General features: G+C 37.3%; 1 long non-coding RNA gene across 1 annotated transcript in view; it reads right to left on the bottom strand.

The window, feature by feature from the left end:
* Positions 1–24,291: 24,291 nt before the first annotated feature.
* Positions 24,292–25,685, bottom strand: part of LOC140710740 (uncharacterized) — a 105,121-nt gene continuing 103,727 nt past the window's right edge. Inside the window, exon 3 of the long non-coding RNA XR_012091837.1 lies at positions 24,292–24,338. This is a non-coding gene — a long non-coding RNA (uncharacterized lncRNA). The remainder of the gene's footprint in view (positions 24,339–25,685) is intronic.

A 25,685-nucleotide genomic window follows, 5' to 3' on the forward strand; every position in this document is an offset into this window, starting at 1 on the left:
AGATGTAGAATCATGTCATCTCCAAACAGGGATAATTTGAGTTTCTCTCTTCCTATTTGGATGCTCTTATTTCTTTTGCCTGATTGCTCTGGCCAGGACTTGCAATACTATGTTCAATAGGAGTGGTGAGAAAAAAAACATCCTTGTCTTGTGCTGGTTGTCAAAGGGAATGCTTCTAGCTATTGCACATTCAATATGATGTTGGCTATGAGTTTGTCATAGATGGCTCTTATTATTTTGAAGTTTGTTTCTTCAATACCTAGTTTATTGAGAGTTTTTAACATGACAGGGTGTTGAATTGTATCAAAAGCCTTTTTTGCATCTATTGAGATAATCATATGTGTTTTCTTTTGTCTTTAGCTCTGTTTATGTGATAAATCACATTTATTGATTTGCATATATTGAACCATCTTGCATCACAAGGATAAAGCATATTTGTTCATGGTGCATAAGCTTTTTGATGTGTTGCTGAAATTGGTTTGCCAGTATTTTGTGAAGAATTTTTGCATCAACGTTCATCAAGGATATTGGCCTGAAGTTTTCTTTTTTATGTTGTGTCCCTGCTGGGTTTTTGTGTTAGGATGATGCTGGTCTCATGGAATAAGTTATGAAAGAATTCCTCCTCCTCAATTGTTTAGAAAAGTTTCAGTAGGAATGACACCAGCTCTTCTTTGTACAACTGGTAGAATTTGGCTGTGAATCTATCTGGTCCTGGACTTCTTTGTTTGTTTGTAGGCTATTTATTACTGCTTCAATTTCTGAACTCACTATTGGTCTGTTCAGAGACACAATCTCTTCCTGTTTCAGTCTTCAGAGAGTGTATTTGTTGAGGAATGTATTCTGCTTTTCTAGATATGCTAGTTTGTGTGCACATACACGTTCATAATATTCTCTGATGTCTGTTTGTATTTCTGTAGCATCAGTGGTAATAACCCCTTTGTCATTTCTAATTGTGCTTATTTGGATCTTCTCTCTCTTCTTCTTTTTTAGTCTAGCTAGTGGTCTATCTATTTATGATAGATAGTTTGGTTTGCTCTTGGGTCCCTAGTTCTTTCAGTTGTCATTTTAGGTTGTTAAATAGAGATCTTTCTAACTTTCTGATGTGGGCATTTAGTGCTATAAATTTCCCTGTTAACACTGCCTTAGCTGTATCCCCAAAATTCTGGTATATTATATCTTTATTCTCATTAGTCTCAAAGAACTTCTTGATATCTTTCTTAATTTTATTATTTACCACCAAAGTCATTCAGGAGCAGGTTATTCAATTTTCATGTAATTGTATGGTTTTGAGCATTTTCTTAGTCTTGAATTCTATTGTAATTGTGCTACAATTCAAGAGAGTGGTTGTTATGATTTCAGTTTTTTACACTTGCTGAGGAGTGTTTTACGCCCAGTTATGTGCTCAATTTTAGAGTATGTGCCATGTGTCAATGAGAACAATGTATGTTCTGTTGTACTGGGGGTGAAGAGTTCTGTAGATGTCCATCAGGTTCATTTGATCCAGGGCTGAGTTCAGGCCCGAATATCTTTGTTAATTTTTTGCCACGATGATCTTCTAACACTGTTAATTGGGTACTGAAGACTTCCACAATTATGATGTGGAAGTCTAAATTTCTGTGAAGGTCTCGAAAAGCTTGCTTTATGAATCTGGGTGCTTGTGTGTTGGGTGAATATGTATTTAAGATAGTTATGTCTTCTTTTTGAATTGAACCCTTTACCATTATGTAATGCCCTACTTTGTGTTTTTTTATCTTTGTTGGTTTAAAGTCTGTTTTGTCACAAACCAGGATTGCAACCCCTGCTTTTTTCTGTTTTTCATTTGCTTGGTAGATTTTCCACCATCCCTTTATTTTGAGCCTATGGGTGTTATTGTATGTGAGATGAGTCTCTTGAAGACAGCATACAATTGGGTCTTGTGTTTCTTTTTTTTGTTTTGTTTTGTTTGTTTGTTTGTTTCTTTTCCAGCTTGCCACCCTGTGTCTTTTAATTGGGACATAAAGCCTGTTTACATTCAAGGTTAGCATTGAAATGTGTGGACTTGATTGTGTAATCATGATGTTACCTGGTTATTATGTAAACTTGTTTATCTGGTTGCTTTATAATGACACTGGTTGGTGTACTAAAGTGTGTTTTTGTAGTGCCTGGTCAAAGTCTCTAAATATTTAGTGCTTCTTTCAGGAGCTCTTGTAGGGCAAATCTGGTGGTAAAGAACTCCTTTGGCATTTGCTTGTCTGAAACATATTTTATTTCTCCTTTGCTTATGAAGTTACTACCATATTTAAGTGATAGAACATCAGTTTGATTTACTAATGTTTGTGCAATGCACCCTGTAACTACTTATTAATTTACTTGTGTTGTTTTCTTTTACAAAATTTTGCAGGTCTCATTTATGATAAAGAGTGAAACATTTGTAAAGTTGATTAGTAAGTTCATAGTCACTGTAGTTATATTTTTTCAATTATAAGAGAAACATTAGTTATATATATAACTTGTTGAAATAATCTGGAAAGAACATGTACGAATCTATTTTCATGACATTCTGGCAGAGTTAAGGGTCCCCTAAGTAGGAGAATCTTATTAGACATGTGCAGTCTTGAAAGTAATTATATACAATTTAATGATGGAGATAAAAGCATTATTATTATGCTGCTACTTGATGTACAGATAATCAGGTTTTTAATGGATGGCTGCTCTACTTTTATCTTTCATGATTACAGAAGTATGCATAATTGTAGGAACAACAACTCTCCTCATCTTTATAAAAATGAAAATAAAATTACTGTCATTACAGTCATTATTATTTATTCAACACATATTTGCTGAGTACCTACTCTGCATAAGAAACTGTTGGTGACAGAGAGATAATAAAATAATGACTCTTACAAAGCAGTCATGGTCTGGTAGGGTAAAAAGATACATATGTATTGATCATACGCTAACATGTATAATAATAGAGTAAGTATAAAGACATGGCAATATAGTATATGTTCCTATTGCTATTTGGTTTAAGTGTCTGAATGATCAAACTCATTTTCAAAGTATCGGACTGTCAAATAGAATGAAATTATTTTATTCCCATTGCAATGTACTCTGAGAATGTTTTAAATGAACTGAATGCCTCCTGCATTAGTCAGGGTTCTGTAGAGGGACAGAAGTAATAGGATATATGTATGTATGAAAGGGAGTTTATTAAGGAGAATTGACTCACATTATCTCAAGGTGAATCCGCAATAGGCCATCTGCAAGTTGAGAAGCAAAGAAGCCAGTGTTAGAACAGTCCGAGTCCCCAAACCTCAAAAGTAGGGAAGCCAACAATGTAGACTTCAGCATGTGGCCAAAGGCCTCAGAGTCCCTGGCAAACCAGTGGTGTAAGTCCAAGAGTCCAAAAGCTGAAAAACTTGGAGTCCAATATTTGAGGACAAGAAGCATCCAGCATAGGAGAAAAATGAAGGCCAGAAGACTCAGCAAGTCAAGTCCTTCCACATTCTTCTGCCTGCTTTATTCCAGCCGTGCTGGCAGCTGATTAGGTATTGCCCACCCAGATTAGGTCTGCCTCTCCAAGTCCACTGACTCAAATGTTAATCTCCTTTGGCAACACCCTCACAGAGAAATCCAGGAACAATACCTTGCATCCTTCAAACCAATCAACTTGACATTCAATATTAACCATCACACCTACTGTGTGCAAAGAAATAGGCAATCATTTACTTTTATCTAAAACAGTGACCTTGCTTGAAGAAGCAATGAAATAATAAAAGCCAGACAATTGCATTATTTTTCTTTATCCTTCTATGTTTTCCTGCCTTGTTCTGCATTGCCTGTCTTGTACATTTTTCTTCCTAATGTTAAGAGGATTTTTAAAATCCTGTTGATTTAAGTTACTTTACAACAATCACAAATTGAGTGAAGAGTCCATTTTATATAATCTTGGTTAGGTCCTATTTATAAATAACAATTACAGGAATAATAGCACTATTCATGATAAGATCTCTTAGCAATTTTTGAACAAGTCACCAACTGTGGCATCTGATTATGACATTAAGAAGATAAATATGGAACTTCTTTCAGAATCATTTAAGAAATCAGTAAGAAAGGCACAGCTGTCTTTATAAGTACATTAAGTGTGATTTGTTTGCACTAAGTATCTTTTAGCCATCATCTTCAGTGAGTAAAAGTCCCACCAATGGCTGTTACTCAATTAGGCAACATAAGAACATCTCAGCTAAAGGCCTGCTGCACTTTGTTAACTTTTTGCCACAATGATGTGTCTAATACTATAAATGGGGTGTTGAAGACTTCCACAATTATTATGTGGAAGTCTAAGTTTCTGTGAGGATGCCTTAATGATCTTGTCATATATTTTTAAATCAGATTAGGACTTCTCCCAAGATGACCAACTAGATGCAGCTGGGAAGTGCCATTTCCAAAGAAAGGGACCACAGTTTTGACTATACCAACATAATCTAAATAGATCTTCAGAGAGAAAAATGCCAAATGCAGATGGAGAAAAGAATTAAATGCTGAGGCTGAAGGTAAAGAAAGCTGAGGCCCAATATAGAGTGCCTGAACATTATGGCTGGTTCCTAGCCATGAATAACACCTGGAGAAGGGGTGAATGAAGGGACTGGGAGACTGCTCATTCCCACCACAGACCTGTGGAATCCTAGTGTTGCAGGACTTTTCCTTAGTTCAGCTAAAGACGGGGTTCTTGTCTGTCCCATGGCCACAAAACTTTAGGCTCCCAGATGGTTTAAAGGGTGAGTAAAGCAGGGTTTTATTGGGTGAAAAGGGAACAAAGGGCAAAATAGAAAAGCACTCCCTTAGAGTGCTTCCTGCCTGGCAGCTTGGATCCCAGGTTCCACACAGGAAGAGGAGGAGCCAGGTTCCTCCCTGCTACAAAGAGCGTGAACTTCCTGAGGCTCCACCCCAGTGGGCAGGCTGGTTAGAGTTTCTCCAGGGACCCCTTTCAGCTGGCTGTCTCACTAGCTGCTGCAGGGAAACCCAGAACCTCAAGGATGTGTGAGCTCTCAGGGGTAATCTGCATAGAGATTAAACACAGAGCTGCAGCAGGCACAGAGCTGGGGACCTTTCAGCACAAGTCAGCTCCAATGCATCTTGGTCATCAATGCCTACGCTCCAGGGCTGCCCATCTCCCTCTGAAAGGCTCTGCACCCAGCTACCTGCTAAGGAGAAAGCAAGGCCTGCTTGCACCACAGGACTGGAGCACATATGTCCTGCAAGTCTGTCTGCCTTCCAGCCCTTCCCAGGACCCCTGCTTGGTCACCTCATATCACCTCATAGGATTATGTATAGTGAAGCCCTGGATGCCAGGCCTAGCTGCATTGTTCCACCTGAGTGAATTACAGAAACCTGGGAGCCCTTCAGATACCCTGTCACACCAGAAACACCACCCCAAGAGTCCAGAATAGGGAGCCACAAGCAGGTTCTGGCACCTCAGGGCTGTGGCATGGAGCTCAGGAGTGCCAACCTGGGTGCTGTGAGCTGTGATAAGCACTTTAATGGCCCACACTCTCAGAAAATTGAGAGGAGTAAATCACAAAGGTTCACAGGCTGGTGTGGGACCTAGACATGCCTCCCTCCACAGTACTAGTCTGGTAAGAGTGTGCCCTATTTCCCTACCAGACCTCTCCCCAAAGGACTCCTGCAGCCTGAAATACCTAGTGACAACAACAAAAATCGTGTGCACAGTGCCATTAATTGAAAATGGTTCCCTAAGGCCCATGAGCAGATCTTTTGTGGGGCTCACCTCTCTCCCCCTTGTACCACAAAACACAGTTGCAAACACAAGTACACAAAAAGAAACTGAATGGCTACGGTCCCATTCACTGCCCATTGCTCTCAAGTACCATCTACTGAATTGAAGTCCAAACTACAACACCAAAAATCACTTTACTAAATCCTCCCTCCATCCTCATTCTGCAAAACCAAGAGCAAGAATTCAACAACAAAGACCCTGTACAGAGACTTAGCTCTCTGATAACATGCTGAAATTAAGACAATGGACTTAATTTACATCACAGTTAAAGGAATACCAGCCCTCCTAAATGAGAAAGAATCAGCACAAGAATTCTAGCAATTCAAAAAGCCAGAGAGTGTCCTCTTACCTGCAAATGAGCCAATAACACCCCGGCAATAATTCTTAACCAGTCTAAATTTTCTAAAATGTCAGACATGGAATTTAAGAACTGAGATATCAATGAAGTTCATTGAGCTCAAGGAAAATGTTGAAACTCAATTCAAAAAGGCCAAGCAACCCAGTAAAACAATTCAAGACATGAAAGACAAAATAGTCATGTTAAGAAAGACTGAAACTAGGCCGGGCACGGTGGCTCAAGCCTGTAATCCCAGCACTTTGGGAGGCCGAGACGGGCGGATCACGAGGTCAGGAGATCGAGACCATCCTGGCTAACCCGGTGAAACTTTGTCTCTACTAAAAAATACAAAAAACTAGCCGGGCGAGGTGGCGGGCGCCTGTAGTCCCAGCTACTCGGGAGGCTGAGGCAGGAGAATGGTGTAAACCCGGGAGGTGGAGCTTGCAGTGAGCTGAGATCCGGCCACTGCACTCCAGCCTGGGCGACAGAGCGAGACTCCGTCTCAAAACAAAAAAAAAACAAAAAGAAAAAGAAAGACTGAAACTGAACTTCTTGAGCTGAAAAATTCACTACAAGAATTTTATAATATGATCAAAAGTGGTAACAGCAAAATAGACCAAGCTCAGGAAAGAATATCAGAGCTCAAAACTGGTTCTTCCAATCAACTCAGTTAGACAAAAATAACAACAAACAAACAAAAAAATAATTAAGAAAAATAAACAAAACCTTTGAGAAATATGGGATTATGTAAAGAGACCAAATTTATAACTCACTGACAATCCTAAGAGATAGAGATAATAGCAACTTGGAAAATAAATTTGATGATATAGTCCCCCCAAATTTTCCTAATCTCTCTAGAGGCTGACATGTAAATTGGAGAATTACAGAGAACCCCAGACAGATACTATACAAGATGATCATCTGCAAAGAACACAGTCATCAATTCACTAAGGACAATGCAAAATAAAAAATCTTAAAGGCAGCTAGAGAGAAGGGGCAGGTAACCTACAGACAGAACCTCATCAGGCTAGCAGCAGACCTCTCAGCAGAAGCCTTACAAACCCAAAGAGATTAGAGGCCTATTGTCCGTGTTTTTAAAGAAAATAAATTTCAACCAATAATTTTATATTCTGCCAAACTAAGCTTCATGAGTGAAGGAAAAATAAAATACTTCTCTGACAAGCAAAATGCTGAGGGAATATGTTTTAACAAGACAAATCTTGCAAGAAGTCCTTAACAGAGTGCTAAATATGCACTAAAAAGAATGACACCTGGTACCAAAAAAGCACACTTAAGGACATAGCCCACAGGCACTATAAAGTAACTATGTAATCAACTCTGTATAACTACCAGCTAACAAAATGATAGTGATGACAGAATCAAAATCACACATATCAATATTAACATAAAATCTAAATAGACTAAATGCTCCCACTTAACAGACACAGAGTAGTAGGCTAGATGAAAATACAAGACTCAACTTCTGTTGTCTTCAAGAGATGCATCTCACATGTAATGACACTCACAGGCTCAAAGTAAAAGGTTGGAGTAAGATCTAACATACAAACAAATAACAAAAATGTCCAGAAGTCACTATTCTTATATCAGATAACACAGCCTTTAAACAAACAACAACAACAAAATTAAGAAGACAATGAAAGGCATTGCTTAATGAAAAACAATACAATCTACCCAGAAGTCCTAACTATTCTAAATATACATGCACCCAACACTGAAGTACTCACATGCATAAAGCAAGTTTTTCTTGGTCTATGAAAAGACATAGACAACCACACAACAGTGGCAAACTTTAACACCCCACTGAGAGTGTTAGACAGGCAAAACTCTAACAAAACAACTCTGGACTTAAAATAAACACTTGATCAATTGGACTTAATAGACATATACAGAACATTCCACTCAATAACCACAGAATCTCCCTTCTTCTGTTCTGCACATGAAACATATTCTAAGATTAACCACATGCTAGGTCATAAAGCAAGCATCAGTAAATTCAAAAAATTGGAGTCACACCAAGTACACTCTTGAAACACATTGCAATAAGAATAAAAATCAATACTAAGATCTCCCAAAACTACACAAATACATGAAAATTAAACAACTTACTCCTGAATAACTCCTGAGTGAACATCAGAATTAAGGCAGCAATCAAATAATTCTTGGAAATTTATGTAAATAGGGACATAAATTATTAAAATCTCTGGGATGCAGCCAAAGCAGTATTAAGAGGAAAGTTTGTATCTTTACATGCTTTCATCAAGAAGTAAGAAAGACCTTAAATTAACAATCTAACTTTTCACCCTAAGAAACTAGAAAAAAGAACAAGCCCAAAGTTAGCTGAAGAAATGAAACACCTAAAATTAGAAAATGACTAAATGAAATTGAGACACAAAAATCCATGAAAAATATCAATGAAATAAAAACTGGTTCTTCAAAAACAAGAAATAAATAAGATTGATAGACCCCCTAGCTAGATTAACAAAGAAAGATAAGATCTAAATAATCACAATCAGAAACAACAAAGCCTCTATTACAACTGATACCACAGAATTACAAAAGATGTTCGGAGACAGCATTGAACAACTTATGCACAAAAAATAGAAAACCTAGAGAAAAATGTATAAATTTCTCGAAGCAAACAGTCTCACAAGATTGAATCCAGAACAGATTGAAAACCTGAATAAAACAATATCAATTTCTGAAATTGAACTAGTAATAAAAAACCTGCCATCCACAAAAAGCCTTGGACAAGGTGGATTCACAGCTAAATTCTACCAGGCATACAAAGAAGAACAGATACCAGTAGTACTGAAAATATTCCTAAAATTCGAGGTGGAAGAACTCTTCCATAATTTATTCAATTAAGCTAACATCAGCCTGATACCCCAAACTGGCAGAGATACAATCAAGAAAAAAAAATACAATCAAAAAAAAAATTAGATCAATATCCACCATGAACATAAATGCAAAAATCTTCAACACAATACTAGCAAACTAAACATAGCAGCACATCAAAAGATAATGCAGCTTGATCAAGTAAGCTTTATTCATGGAATGTGAGGATGGTTCAACATATGCAAATCAATAAATATGATTCACCGCATAAACAGAATCAAAACCAAAACCCATATGATCATCAAAAAACAAAGATAAAGCTTTCTATAAAATCCAATATCCCTTTGTGACAAAAACACCTTCAACAGACTAGGCATCAAATGAACCAATATTGTTTGGTTGTGGCCCCACCTAAATCTCATCTTGAATTGTAACTCCCACAATTGCTATGTGTCATGTGAGGAACCTGGTGGGAGGTAGTTGAATCATGGGAGTGGGTCTTTCCCATGCTGTTCTCATGATAGTGAATAAGTCTCACAAGATATGATGGTTTTGAGAGTTTCTCTGCATAAGCTCTCTTTCTTTCTTTGCTTGCTGCCATCCATGTAAGATGTGCCTTTTGCTTTTCACCATGATTGTGAGGCTTCCCCAGCAACGTGAAAATGTAAGTCCATTAAACACTTTTTTCTCTATAAATTACCCAGTCTCAGGTATGTGTTTATCAGCCGTGTGAAAATGGAGTAATACAGTAAACTGGTACTAGTAGAGTGGGGCGTTGCTGAAAAGATACTGGAAATGTGGAAGCAAGTTTGGAACTGCATAACAGGCAGAGATTGGAATAGTTTGGGGGGCTCAGAAGAAGACAGGAAAATATGAGAAAGTTTATAACTCCTCAGAGATTTGTTGAATGGCTTTCCCCAAAATGCTGATAGTGATATGGACAACAAAGTTCAGGCTGAAGAGGTCTCAAATAGAAATGAGGAACTTGTTGGGAACTGAAGCAAAGGTGACTCTTTTTATATCTTAGCAAAGAGAGTGGTGGCATTTTGCCCCTTCCCTAGAGATTTGTGGAACTTTGAATTTGAGAGAGATGATTTAGGGTACCTAGCAGAAGAAATTTCTAAGAAGCAAAGCATTCAAGAGGTGACTTATGTGCTGTTAAAGATATTCAGTTTTAAAAGGAAAAGAGAGGATAAAAAATTTGAAAATTTGCAGGTTGACAATGCAATAGAAAAGAAAATCCAGGGCTGGGCACGGTGGCTCCCACCTGTAATCCCAGCACTTCGGGAGACTGAGGTGGGTGGATCACAAGATCAGGAGATTGAGACCATCCTGGCTAATATGGTGAAACCCCGTCTCTACTAAAAAAATACAAAACATTAGCTGGGTGTGGAGGCATACACCTGCAGTCCCAGATACCCAGGAGATTGGGGCAGGAGAATCGCTTGAACCTAGGAGGTGGAGGTTGCAGTGAGCTGAGACGGTGCCACTGTACTCCAGCCTGGGTGACAGAGCAAGACTATGTCTCAAAAAGAAAGAAAGAAAGAAAGAAAATCCCATTTTCTGAGAAAAAATTCAAGCCGGTTACAGAAATTTACATAAGTAACAAGAAGCCAAATGTTAATCACCAAGACAATGGGGAAGATGTCTTTAGAGAAGGTCAGAGACCTTTGTGGCAGCCCCTCCCATCACAGGTCAGGAGATTTAGTAGGAAATAATGGTTTCATGGGCTGCATTCAGGGTCCCTCTGTTATATGCAGTCTAAAGACTCAGTGCCCTGTGTTCCAGCTGCTCTAGCTGTGACTAAAAGCGGCCAAGGTACAGCTTGGGCTGTTGCTTCAGATGACAGAAGTCCTAAGTCTTGGCAGCTTCCACATGGTGTTGAGCCTGCAGGTGCATAGAAGTCAAGAATTGAGGTTTAGAAACCTCTGCCTAGATTTCAGAAGATGTATGGAAACACCTGGACATCCAGGGAGAAGTTGGCTATACAAGCAGGGCTCTAACGGAGAACCTCTGCTAGGGCAGTGAGGAAGGGAAATGTGGCGTCAGAGCTGCCACACAGAGTCCCTACTGGGGCACTGCCTTGTGGAGCTGTGAGAAGAAGGTCACCATCCTCTAGACCCCAGAATAGTAGATCCACTGGCAGCTTGCATCATGTACCTGGAAAAGTCTCAGACACCCAATGCCAGTCTATGAAAGCAGCCAGGAGGTGGGTTGTACCCTGGAAAGCCACATGGGCAGAGCTGTCCAATACCATGAGAACCCACCTCTTGCATCAGCATAACCTGGATGTGAGACATGGAGTGAAAGAAGATCATTTTGGAGCTTTCAGATTTGACTGCCCTGCTGGATTTCAGACTTGCATGGGGCCTGTAGCCCCTTTGTTTGGCCAATTTCTCCCATTTGAAATGGCTGTATTTACCCAATGCCTGTACCTCCATTGTATATAGGAAGTAACTAACTTGCTTTTGATTTTACAGGCTCACAGGCAGAAGGGACTTGCTTTGTCTCAGATGAGACATTAGACTGTGGACTTTTGAGTTAATGTTGAAATGAGTTGAGACTTTAGGGCACTGTTTGGAGGGCATGATTGGTTTTGAAACGTGAGGACCTGAAATTTTGGAGGGGCCAGGGGCAGAATGATATGGTTTGGCTGTGTCACTACACAAACCTCATCTTGAAGGGTAACTCCCACAATTCTTACATGTTATGGGAGGAACCTGGTGAGACGTAATTGACTCATCGGGGCAAGTCTTTCTTGTGCTATTATTATGATAGTGAATAAGTCTCACAAGATCTGATGGTTTTATAAATGGGAGTTTCCCTGAACAAGCTCACTCTGCCTTTGCCTACTGCCATCTATGTAAGATGTGCCTTTCACCTTCCACCATGACTGTGAGGCTTCCCCAGCCATGCAGAACTGTAAGTCCATTAAACCCCTTTTCCTGTGTAAATTACCCAGTCTCAGATATGTCTTTATCATCAGTGTGTAAACAGACTAATGCAGGAACATACCTAAAAATAATAAGAGCAATCTATGACAAACCCACAGCCAACATCATACTGAATGAGCAAAATCTCAAAACATTCCCTTTGAAAAGTACAAGACAAGGATACCCACTCTCATCACCTCTACTCAACATAGTACTAGATGTCCTAGACAGAGAAATCACACAAGAGAAAGAAATAAAAGGCATCCAAATAGAAAAAAAAAAAAGAAGTCAAACTCCTTCTCTCTTTACTGACAATAGGATTCTAGAGCTAGAAAATCCTAAAGGTTCTGACTAAAGGCTCCTAGAATTGATAAATGTTCTCAGTAAAGTCCAGGATACAAAATCTATGTACAAAATTCTGTAGCATTTCTATATACCAACAACATCTATGTGAGAATGAAATAAAGAACACAATCCCACTTCAATAGCCACAAAAAGAATAAAATACCTAGATATACAACTAATCAGGGAAGTGAAAGATCTCTACAAGGAAAACTACAAATCCTTACTATATCAGAGACAACACAAATAAATGGAAAAACATTCTATTCTCATTGATTAGAAGAATTAATATCATGGAAATGACCATGCTGCCAAAGCAATTTACAAATGCAATGCTATTTCTATCAAATTATCAATATCATTCTTCACAGAATTAGAAAAAAAATATTCTAAAATTTATATGGAACTAAAAAGAGTCTGAATAGCCAAAGCAATCCTAGGCAAAAAAAAAAAAAAAAAAAAAAAAAAAACCTGGAGGCACCACACTACCCAACTACAAACTACACTATAAAGCTACAGTAAACAAAACAGCATGATACAGATACAAAAACAGACACATAGACTAGTGGAACAGAACAGAACACTCAGAATAAAAGCTGCACACCTACAACCATTTGATCTTAAAACAATATTGACAAAAACAAGCAATGGGAAAAGGACTCTATTAAATAAATGGTCCTGGGATAACTGGCTAACCATATCTGGAAGGTTGACACCGGACAATGACCTTTCACCATATACAAAAATAAACTCAAAACAGATTGAAGATTTAAATGTAAGACCTTAAACTATAAAAAATCCTAGAAGGCAACCTAGGAAATACCCTGCTCAACATCAGCTTTTGCCAAGAATTTTTAGTTAATTTCCCCAAAGCATTTGCAACTAAAACAAAAATAGACAAATGGAACCTAATTAAACTAAGCAGCTTCTGCACAGCAAAAGAAACTATCAACAGACAAACAACCTATAGAATGGGAGAAGATATTTGCAAACTATGTATCTGACAAAGGCCTAATATTGAGAATCTATAGGGAACTTAAATATATCAATAAACTAAGAAACAACCCCATTAAAAATGGGCAAAGGGCATGAACCCTTCTGGAAGACATACAAGTGCCCAAAAACATATACAAAATACTCATCATCATTAATATTGAAAAGTGCAAATTAAAACCACAATGAGACACCATCTCCCAGCAATCAGAATAGCTATTAATAAAAAGTCAAAAAACAACAGATGCTGGTGAGGCTGCAGAGAAAAGGGACTGCTTATACACTGTTAGTCAGAAAGTAAATCAGTCTAGCCATTGTGGAAAGCAGTCTGGAGATTTCTAAAAAAATTTGAAACAGAGTTACCATTCCATCAAGCAATCCCATTACTGGGTATATACCCAAAAGAACGTAAGTCATTCTACCCAAAAGACACATGCACTCATATATTCATTACCATGCTATTCACAACAGTTAAGAAATAGAATCATCCTAGGTGCCCCTCAATGGTAAACTGGGTGAAGAAAATGTGGTACATATACACTATTGAACACTACCACGTAGCTATTAAGAAATAATGAAATAAGGACCTTTGCAGCAACATGGATGAAGAGGGATGCCGTATTCCTAAGCAAATTAATGCAGGAACAGAGAACCAAATACCACATATTCTCACGTATAAGTGGGAGCTACACATTGAGCACATGTGGATACATATGTGGGAACAATAGACACTGTGGATGACTAGAGAGTGGAAGGAGAGGTGGGTTAAAAAACTACCTATCAGGTACTATGCTCACTACTTGGGTGATGGGATCCATACTAGAAACCTCAGCGTCATGCAACATTCCCATGAACAACTCTGCACATGTACCCCCTATATCTAAAATAAAAGTTGAAATATTTAAAATAAAGCAAAAAGAATGAGGTAGTTGATATCTAGAATGGATAATTCTCATGATAAAAAGCAAAAACACAGCAATAAAAAAAAAGAAAGAAAAGAAACTGTTTGGGTCACCTCTGATGCAGAATTTATATTTCCTGAAAACCCTGTTTACCTGACTTAAACACTACTGTGAGCAAATAAGGTCCTTCAACAATCGAGGATGTTCATAAAGTGTCATCAAGACATTTTCCCAAATAAAAGAACAGTTAACTGAAAATGCAATATGTCTTCCACCTAGAATAAAGAGGTAGGTGCAGCATTTCACTCATATCGAGGGACCTAACAGCACCTTAAAGAAATGTCAACTGTTGGGTTGAGAAAAGTCTTTCTACGTGGAGACCAACTACATCACGTTAGCAAAAGCCATTGTCACCACTTAGGAAGTGCACTTCTGTTACACCATGCCATTTCTAGGGCAAACACCCATTATCAACAATGGCATTTATTTCCTCTGAGCAAAGATGAAGCTATAGAATCTTTTTTAGCCCAGCACTTCAACCAGCAACTACCAATTGCTTAGAGGTGATCCTTAGGATCCTTAATAGGAATTTTATTTTATTTATTTATTTATTTATTTATTTAACCACAGGGAAATTAGAACCTCAAGGAAAAAATGTATTGCAATTTAAAAATTTATTCACAGTATTTTAAAGTGTGCAAATACAATGTAACTTCTTTATTTTCTCCAGAAATTAACAATCCAGTATTTCTGAGAGACTCCCATCCATTGGACAACAGGATCAGACATAAATGAAGAGAAAACTAGTAAATCATTTTTCTGCCAAACTAAGTGTGAGAGCAATTAAATAAGTTAAGCATTTACTTGATATTACTGACTTTATAATAATAGACTGAGTTAAGTTCTTAGTCTTTAAGACTTCCTCCAATTATCTCTTACAAGATGGAATCCTGATAGTTCAAGGAAAAGTATGCTCATGCAATTTAATTAATTGTGGTGATTGGTCTCTGGATTTTTGCAGATCCCTGCTGAAGAGCGGCTAGACTTATTTGATCTCTGTACTGGTGAGTTCTAAAATAAGATAAATCACATTTGGTTTTTGGAGTGATGGGCTGTGTCTTACTTAGACAGCTAATGGTTCAGTCACTTATTCAAAGACTCAGTGTCATCATCAAAAACCATTTCATTTTTCTGAATACATTCCTTGGGTTATCCACCTAAACTCTTAGCACTTCCAAGGCACCTTACTGAAGTACAGTACAACTTCTGACTCCTTTGTATTTGTGTACATTTGGGGAACCAAGAACACTGCTTCAGGCTCATCTACATATGTGGCACCCACCAATTTATCTCTTACCATGTTGAAAAAAACAGTGGGTGGGACTGTTAGAGACTTACCAGCCTACCCCACTGTCTCAGTTAGTGCAGGTTGCCACAACAAAACACCATAGACCAGGATGCATAAACAGCAGATATTTATTTTCTTACAGTTCTGCAGTCTTGGGTATCGAAGATCAAGTTCCATCCTATTTGATACCTGGTGAGTGTTCTATTCCTGGCTTCCAGCTGCTTTCGGCCAGGTGTGGTGGCTCAAGCCTGTAATCCCAGCACTTTGGGAGGCCGAGGCGGGTGGATCATGAGGTCAGGAGTTCGAGACCAGCCTGACCAACATGGTGAAACCCCGTCTCTACTAAAAATACAAAAATTACCTGGGCATGCACCTGTAATCCCAGCTACTCAGGAGGCTGAGGCAGGAGAATCACTCTAGCCCAGAAGGCAGAGGTTGAAGTGAGCTGAGATCGTGCCATTGCACTCCAGCCTGGATTACAGAGCAAGACTCCGTCTCAAAACAAACAAACAAACAAAAAACCAGCTTCTTTCTAGCTGTGTCTTCACATTGACTTTTTTTCTCTGTGTGCAGGGGTTGGGGGTGGAAATGAATTTCTTTCTCTTTCTCTTCCTCTTCTCATAAGGTCACCAGCTCTATGGGATGAGGATGTCACATTTATGACCTAATTCAATTTGAATAACCTTTTGAAAATCTTATCTCCACATACAATCACATTGGGGGTGAGGGCTTCAACAAATAAATCTGGGGAAGACACAATTCAGTCCATATTACCTACTATACTTGAGAAAATGAGACACTAAGCTTACTATCTTAAATCTCTTCTATACATACTTAGATATCCCTGGAGACACCGACCATAATACACACACACAGACACACACAGGCACACACACACACCATGGAGTTCAGAATCAATTTGGAGTTGGGGGTTGAGAATGTGGATACGAATCCTGATATCTGACTTTATTCAAATGACTCTATCTTGTTTTCTCCAGAATCCTCCCAGATATGAAAAGAGGAATTCTACTTTCTGTCTATCTAGTACTTTTTGCCAGTATTCCTGGATCAAATGGGACAAGTTTCACGTTTTGCACGTGCTCAATATTATATATTGTTTTTTCCTAAACCAATATAATGGCTATGACTTACTGAAAAGTTTTGAAGGGAGATATTGGCCTACCAATAAATAAATTTAATTTAGAAGGTATTTCAAAAATATTTTACCTGTCAACAGAAGTATATCATTCTTTCTTACTTATACAGTTCTGGATGAAAAGCTGTGATGGCTAATATTGAGTGTCAACTTGATTATGTTGATCCTGGGTGTTATCTGTGAGGATGTTCCCTCAAATCTGCTAAGATTGCCCTGAGTGAGAGTCTTATCTCCTGTAGAGAAAGACATGAAATTGTGGAAAATCAGACACAAGCTCTTATCATGCGAGTGGCTTATCTGCAATGAAAGGTGCATACCCAGCCTTGCCAGGTGTCTACTGTTAAAATGAGGGCATTGATTGAAAAAGAATATAAGCCTGGAACTTGGAATGGGAATATGTGTAAGGACCCTGATTAAGCTGGGGACACTGAGCTTGTACACTCTGATGAACCTTTCTTGTGGAGAAATAGGAACACTTTTACACTGTTGGTGGGATTGTAAACTAGTTCAACCATTATGGAAAACAGTATGGCGATTCCTCAAGGATCTAGAACTAGATGTACCATATGACCCAGCCATCCCATTACTGGGTATATACCCAAAGGATTATAAATTATGCTGCTATAAAGACACATGCACACGTATGTTTATTGCGGCACTATTCACAATAGCAAAGACTTGGAATCAACCCAAATGTCCATCAGTGACAGATTGGATTAAGAAAATGTGGCACATATACACCATGGAATACTATGCAGCCATAAAAAAGGATGAGTTTGTGTCCTTTGTAGGGACATGGATGCAGCTGGAAACCATCATTCTTAGCAAACTATCACAAGAACAGAAAACCAAACACCGCATGTTCTCACTCATAGGTGGGAACTGAACAATGAGATCACTTGGACTCGGGAAGGGGAACATCACACACCGGGGCCTATCATGGGGAGGGGGGAGGGGGGAGGGATTGCATTGGGAGTTATACCTGATGTAAATGACGAGTTGATGGGTGCAGCACACCAACATGGCACAAGTATACATATGTAACAAACCTGCACGTTAAGCACATGTACCCTACAACTTAAAGTATAATAATAAAAAAAAAAAAAAACAAAAAACCAAGAGCAAAAGCAAAAAACAGCTTCCTTATTCTAGTAGTGGCAACATCCCCTTCCCGACCCATGCTGCCATCAGTTTTTCCACCTTTGTCTGAGGAGATAAACTCTGCACTGCCTGAGGCAACAGTGATGGCCTCCCCTGAGGCAGTTGCCAGGCAAAATAAGGTCGATTCTCCTCAGGAGCTACCCCCTACACGTCTGTTTGCTTCCAGACCTATAATTAGACTAAAGTCTTGGTGGCCTCCTACAGGTGAAGTTCTGAGTGTCACCCATGAGGAGGTGCACCACACTTGAAAAGAACTGCTTGGGAATGGATATTAAGGGTATGGGATAATGGTGGAAAGAACATTAAGTTGGATTAGGCTGAATTAATTGATTCAGGTCCACTTAGTATGAATTCCAAATTCAATGTTGCAGCTCAGGGATTTTAAAAAAGTTCTAATAGTTTATTTGCTTGGTTAGCTGAAATATGGATTAAAAGACGGCCCACTGTGAGTGAGCTGGAAATGCCTGATTTCCCATGGGTTAATGTAGAGGAAGGGATCCAAAAGCTGAGGAAGATTGGGATGGTGGTGTGGATTAGTCACTTTACACCTATTCATCCCAGCTGGGAGGGTTCAGAAGATATACCCTTGAACGACGCTTGTGAAACAGATTTGTGAAGGCAGCACCTGTGTATTTGAAGAGCCCTGTAATTGCTCTTCTCTGTATGTCAGATCTAACAGTGGACACTGCAGTGGCTCAACTACAAGATTTAAATACAATGGGAATAACTGGATCCTGGAGTGGCAGGGCCCAAGCGGCAGCACTTGATAGTCAAAGGCAAAGTGGGCATGGCTACGGTAACGGACATCAGAGGCAAAGTGGCAATCAGAATAGTCTGGTTTGTGTAGAGTTCTGGCATTGGCTAATTAATCATGGTGTTTCTAGAAGTGAAATTAATAGAAAGCCTACTGCATTTCTACTTAATTTACATAAGCAGAACATTTCCAGGTTGAATGGACAAAAGACTAATTTAAATTATAAAAACAGAGAATCATGGCCCCTCAATCAATTTCCAGACTTGAGCCAGTTTATAAACCCAGAACCTCTTGAATGAAGGGGAGTCTGGGTCCCCTTAAGAAAAGACCACAATACATAACTGACAATTTATGCAGTGAATCTTTTTCCCATCCTTCCCCAAAGAAACCTCTGACCTTTTACCAGGGTAACTGTGCATTGGGGAAGGGGAAATTATCAGACGTTTCTGGGACTACTGGACACTGGCTCTGAACTAATGTTGATTCCTTGGGATGCAGAATGTCATTGTGGTCTTCCAGTTAAAGTAGGGGCTACAGAGGTCAGGTAATTAATGGAGTTTTAATTAATTACGTGAAAAGGCTAAACTGGCTTAGCCATCCCCCAGCCTACATCTTTATTCTGTGCTGGTTTGATGCTAGTTTGATGCTTGGATGCTTCCTGCCCTCAAACATCGGACTCCAAATCCGGACTGGCTTCCTTGCTCCTCAGCTTGCAGATGGAGTACTGTGGGACCTTGTGATCATGTGAGTTAATACTACTTAATAAACTCCCCTTTATATATATATATATATATTTGGAGATATAGATATATGTGTGTGTTATATATATTTGGATATATATGTATATTTTATATATATATATGTTATTCTATTAGTTCTGTCCCTCTAGAGAACCTTAACTAATGCAAAAGCAAAATTAATTATTGTTGCTGTTGTTATTGTCATTCCTGTTTTTCTATACAAAAACTTCACACAGTTCAGAGGAATATGACTGCCCGTTAAATAATCTAGTAGATTGCAACTAAATAAAATTTATGTATAGGCATGAACTACTATGATGAAAAATTTGATCCATAAACAGAACAAGATATTTCAGAAGAAAACGTTGTTCCAATAAAGCAAACCAAATTTGAAATTTCATATTTCCAGATACATAGTTTGGTATTAAACTAAGCAGGGGTTTTCCTTTCAGTCAAAATATAAATAACTCTGAAAACATGATAATTTAAAACTTAATATATTTATACATTAGTGTAACTTAATTAATTAGTTCATTTTTGGAGAACAGTTTTCCTGAGTTAAGTATTGAATGAAGAGAACATGAGGTCATTGAATTATAGAAAGAATTTAGTCATTAACTGGCATTATTAAATAATGAGGGGTCAACAGATAATTTTTTAAAATGTGGATTGGGCTTTGAAGACAAGGACCAGTGCTAACCTCAATAAATTAAAACCTAGGAGATTCACTAGATGTTTAATTGTTCTTCCAGTTTCTTTGTACTGTAAAAAAAAAAAGCTTTTGTTTCCATTTTGTTTTGGGGAAAACATGTAGTGGCACTATGAGATTATATAACTTTATTCTTTGTCCCAATATTATATATTATTTCCTAATCTTCCTACCTCCCTGCTTGTCTTCCATCATATTAGCAGGTCTAGTAGGTATAATAAATTATATTCCAGTGAATCATCAAGTCCAATGCGTAGGTCCTGATCTCTGTCATACTTCCATTGATAGTGGCATTGCCTCCTGTGTCTCAGGCAAGCCTGTAAAGCTGGTCTGACAAGAGTCTTAGCAAAGGCTGTTTCAATTTAGAGCAAGTTTAATTAAGACTCTCAGTAGAAGAGCCCCACAGACCTGCCTAGAATCTTACTAATGTGCAATGCAATTATTGGAATATCATGGGAATCAGAATCAAGTAAATGGACAAATTTCTCTGTCAGGAATTATAGCCTTCTATATAATTAGTGACTACCTGATAAGATTGAGGGAGAATATTAGTAAGGAGGAGTTACTAGATCACCTAAAGACTTTTGAAAACTGAAGAGAGAAAGTGAGGAATTATTTACAAAAAGGATATGCTTAGGGGAATGAATTCCAACTTTTTTTTGAAAAGTAGTAAACTCACATGAAATATAAAATCATTGTGCTACATGTTAGTATTGGGCTTTGATACTGTAGAATATATATTTGTGTTGGAAGAAAGAAGCCTATAGCAGGGTTCAGCTCTTTCATTCTCACAGGGGAAAATAATGCATTCTACCAAAGTTATGCATGGGAGAAAACTACTTTAATAATTTATATATGGTGGTAGGAGGAGGAAAAAACTACTCTCCAGTCCTCACATGAAGTACTTCCTTATGCAAATTTGACAAATTAGTGTCCATTTTATAGAATGAAGGAACAGACTGAATAGATTCAAAGAGTGTTATTTTTTCCTCCTTTGACTATTGCTGGCTGTGTGATTTCTTCCTTAGGTATGGTAGTGTATATTTGCACCTTCCAAAAAGGAGCATATAAAGCAATAAATTCATCCCCCAAATAAAATATTATAAGACATTAACTAGATTATCTGAACCAATTTTCATCTATTTACTTTTCAAACCAGTGCCCCATGAATCTGTTTTGCCTTATCTTCTTCTCTTTCTGTCAGCATTTTCCTTCCCATACATTCACTTCCTTGAAGCAAAGCATTTGTGTAATCTACTTTCAGTATTTTTATAAAATCAAAAGTAGCATTTCCCATCCACCTTTTGTAGTTATTTGACCTTGCTGCTTTTCTGAACATAAAAGTCTTATTCTCTGTAGAAGTTCTGGCGGTATAAGAAACTATCAGTCAATTTTACTGATGCTACAAACACTTCAATTCACTACAAAGTTAAGAGTATCATAGTAAATCTCACATTATGGGTTCTATTTTCAAATAATTGACTTAGGAGCAAGCATTATTTAGGCTTATCACTTGCAAGCAATTGGAATCATGGTTGAAAAGAACCCAGGATATCAATCTGTGGCATTAGTGACATCATAACAAATGTCATAGCCTGAATTTTCAGGATATAGCTTATGAAGTGTAAAATGTTGTCATTCAGCAGTACAAGGGCTAAAGTGCATTTTATGGGAGACATGGAAACAGTAGGGGGAGAGTCGTTCTTCACATCAATGGTATTCACCCTCATAGTCCACAACAGAAAATATATTTAAATTTCTAAATGTCTAACCAAAATACAAGAGTCTCCCAATAATATGAGTTCATATTTACTTTTTCAAAACACCTTAGAATATATTGTTCTTTATTTCAAAACACTTTAGAATATATTGGTAGCATTAGCAAATAGTTTATTTTTAAAAGTGAAACATACCTAGCGTGGATAGTTCCACTAGTGGAAAAGTGCACGCATGAAATTAAGTCCATCCATGAAATAATTCTCATCCTTCTATTTCTAGAATATCCAATTTAAATACTTCTCTTCATTTAAAAAGCAAATTACATGTAATGGTATTTCTTAATATCCGAGCATAAATTCAGTATAAAAGAGAAAACATGGATACATCTATAACACAGAACATATGAAATAGGGTTAAGTTACGTATGTATCACCGTCTACTTATTCATGAATTCTCACAAACGCAGCATGCATGTAGGTACACACACACACACACACACACACACACACATCAGGATTCAAATATCTTCCTGTGCATCCCACAAGAACAATATTTCACATTGGCCCTTCCCTGCAGCTCTCAGACTATTATATCATATTACTTCTCTCTGATATTCCTCTCTATTTTTGAATGTTCTATCCATTTTCATACTTATTATATTTTCTCTACTTGAAATATCTCTCATATCACTTCAAACTTTTTCTTTATTATCTATTTTATTTAAAAAATTTTTAATTGACAGATAAAAATGTATATATTTATGGTATACATGATATTTTCATACATGTATACATTGTAAAATGACTAAGTCAAGATAATTCATATATACATTATCTCATCTTTTTTGTAGGGAGAACATAAAATCTACTCTTTTGGCAATTTTCAAGTATACAATATATTGATTTTAACTATCATCACCATGATATCCAATAGATCTCTTGAACTTACTCTTCTTACCTAACTGAAAGCTTTTATCCTTTGACCAATATCTCCCCAATTCTCCCATCCCTCTGCCTCTGGTAACCACCACCCCACACTATGCTTCTATGTGTTCAACAACAGAGGACTACTTCTACCTTAAGAGAATGACACAGTTCCAAGAAAACATTACAATAAGGCTTTAGACAAAGAGATGATGTGCAAATAAATTATATTATAGTGAAATTTTATTTGTGTATGAGCTCTTCCTATTTTCTTGTTACACTTCTCTTTCTAGATAATGTTCTAAGAAATAATCCTAGGAAAAAGAACCCCCTTCTCGCTTTACTTTAAGATTTCAAGAAAAGTGAGTGTCCAACTCACCTGAAGCTCACTCAAAGCATAGTTTGTAATTAACTTTCTAAACCACCAAATACATTTGTCAATCTCCATACTAACCTCCCATTTTAGGCAATCTCTTCCTCTTTTATGGAATGGTGGTAATGGGATATTATTGCAACATAGCCTCTTGATTACCATAGTCCATTTATTAGCTCTTTTATTAGCTCACTGGAGTACTCAGAAGGGATGAATATGTATTCCTATATTATTTCCAATAGCATTTGAGAATGAAATTCTGACCAGCCCTTACTGCTTGGTTCTTTTCATAGATGGACTTGCTATAGTCAGCTTGTAGGATAAAATTTTGTGACTTACAGACATTTGAGCTAAAATGAACATGGAAACCTTTCAGTCCAGCATCCAGTCTATGCAGAAATACATTTTAAAAATATTCTAAACAGAAGAGAGAGTATAATATTAAATTTTATACATGCATGTATCAAAGATATTGTGGATTCCATTCCAGACCACAGCAATAAAGCAAATATCACAATAAAGTGAATCAGACAAAGTCAGGTTTAGTGGTTCATATTTGTAACCCCAGGGATTTGGGAGTTATGCTTATACTATATTATAGTACATTAAGAGTACAATAGCATTATGTATTTAAAAAGTACATGCCTTAATTCAAAAATACTTTATTGCTAAAAAATTTAATGATAACCTGAGCCTTCATTAAGTCTTAATCTTTCTGCTGGTGGATGGCTTGTTACTGATCAGGGTGGTGATTGCTGAAGTTTGGAGTGGCTGTGGCAATTTCTTAAGATAACAATGAAGATTGCTGCATCGATTGACTCTACCTTTTACTAAAGATTTCTCTGTAGCATTTGATGATGTTTGATAGCATTTACCCACAATAGAACTTCTTTCAAAATTGCAGACAATCCTCTCAAACCATACTGCTGCTTTATCAACTACGTTTATGTAACATTCTAAATGCTTTGTTGCCATTTCCTTTTTTTCTTTGTTTTAAACTTTTATTTTAGGTTCAGGAGTACAGATTTGTTATGCACAGGTTCATTACATAAGTAAAATGCATGTCCTGAGGGCTTGGTGTACATATTATTTTGCCACCAAAATAATAAGCATATTACTCCATAGGGTAGTTTTTCAATCCTCTATCTCTTCTCACTCTCCATCCTCAGGTAGCCCCTGGTGTCTGTTGTTCTCCTCTTTGTGTCCATCTGTACTCAGTGTTTAGCTTCCACCTATAAGTAACAATATGTGGTATTTTGTCTTGGTTTCTTCTGTTAGTTCACTTAGGATTATGGCTTTCAGCTCCATCCATGTCCCTGCAAATGACATAATCTCATTTTTTATTTGTGGCGGCATAGTATTCCATAGTATACGCATACCACATTTTCTTTATCCAGTCTACCACTGATGGGCATTTGGGTTGATTCCATGACTCTGCTATTGTGAATAGTGCTATAAACATATGTATTCATATGTCTTTATGGTAGAACAATTTATATTCCTTTTAGTATCTGTCCAATAAGGGGAATACTGGGTCAAATAGTATTTCTGTTCTTTGAGAAATTGCCACACTGCTTTCCACATGGCTAAATTAACCTACATTATAACCAGCAGTGTGTAAGTGTTCTCTTTTCTCCACAACTTTGCCAGAATCCGTTATTTTTTCACTTTTTAATAATAACCATTTTGACTGGTGTAAGATGGTATTTCATTGTGGTTTTGATTTGCATTTCTCTAATGATTAGTGACGTACAGCACTTTTTCACAAATTCCTTTTCAAACTAGCAAGTGTATGTATTATTTAAGGTAAAGTTCATATAATTTGTTCTCTAAAGAACCTTCTCAACTCCCACCCACCTTAAAGAATTTACCACTATATACCATGGTCTATTTTGTTGGGGGATGGTAGAAGAAGTGTGTATACCTATATTACTTCAGTTACCACATTGTTTGGTTATTTATTTTTATATCTGTCACCTCAACTAGAATGTGAGCATCACAAGTGTAAAGACTGTTTCATTCATATTATATTCTCAGTACACATTAAGGGCCCTGGCACAAACTAGGTGCCTAATAAGAAGTAAATGAATTAATGAATGGGAATTCAAATTCTACTTTGCTCCAGTGAGTAAAATTAATGGCCTCTTAAGGAAACTATGATTTAGAAGGGAAATACTGTTGAAGAGAAAACGCCATGAATATTTCAAAGGCACATAAGTTTAACTGGAATTTCCTCTATTTCAATGTTTTTTTCACCTTGTAATTATTAATGCAGCACACAATATAATAAACAGAGAAAGTTTTTTGGTAACTGTGCTGAAATAGATCTGCTACATGAATAGTAATAATTTTTGAATACTTCTGATTTAGTAATAATATTGTAAATTTATTTTTGGTAAGTACAGCATCCTTTAACACATATTATTTACATATATAGCGTGTACCAGTCAGTATTACCTAGGTATCTCTAATATGTGTTGAAATAAACCAGCTAACTTTACCATTAAGTCTAATTCAGAATTAGATTATAACCTGTACAATACACACTGGAAATAAACAGAATGCATCCTGAATTGGAACACTAAAACCAATCAAAAAATGAGATTTAAAAAATTATTTATTAGCAATTATAGGCAATAAGCAGGATCCTTAAAAAATGATCT

Source organism: Chlorocebus sabaeus, chromosome X (genome assembly GCF_047675955.1).
Source record: "Chlorocebus sabaeus isolate Y175 chromosome X, mChlSab1.0.hap1, whole genome shotgun sequence".
Lineage (NCBI taxonomy): Eukaryota > Metazoa > Chordata > Mammalia > Primates > Cercopithecidae > Chlorocebus > Chlorocebus sabaeus.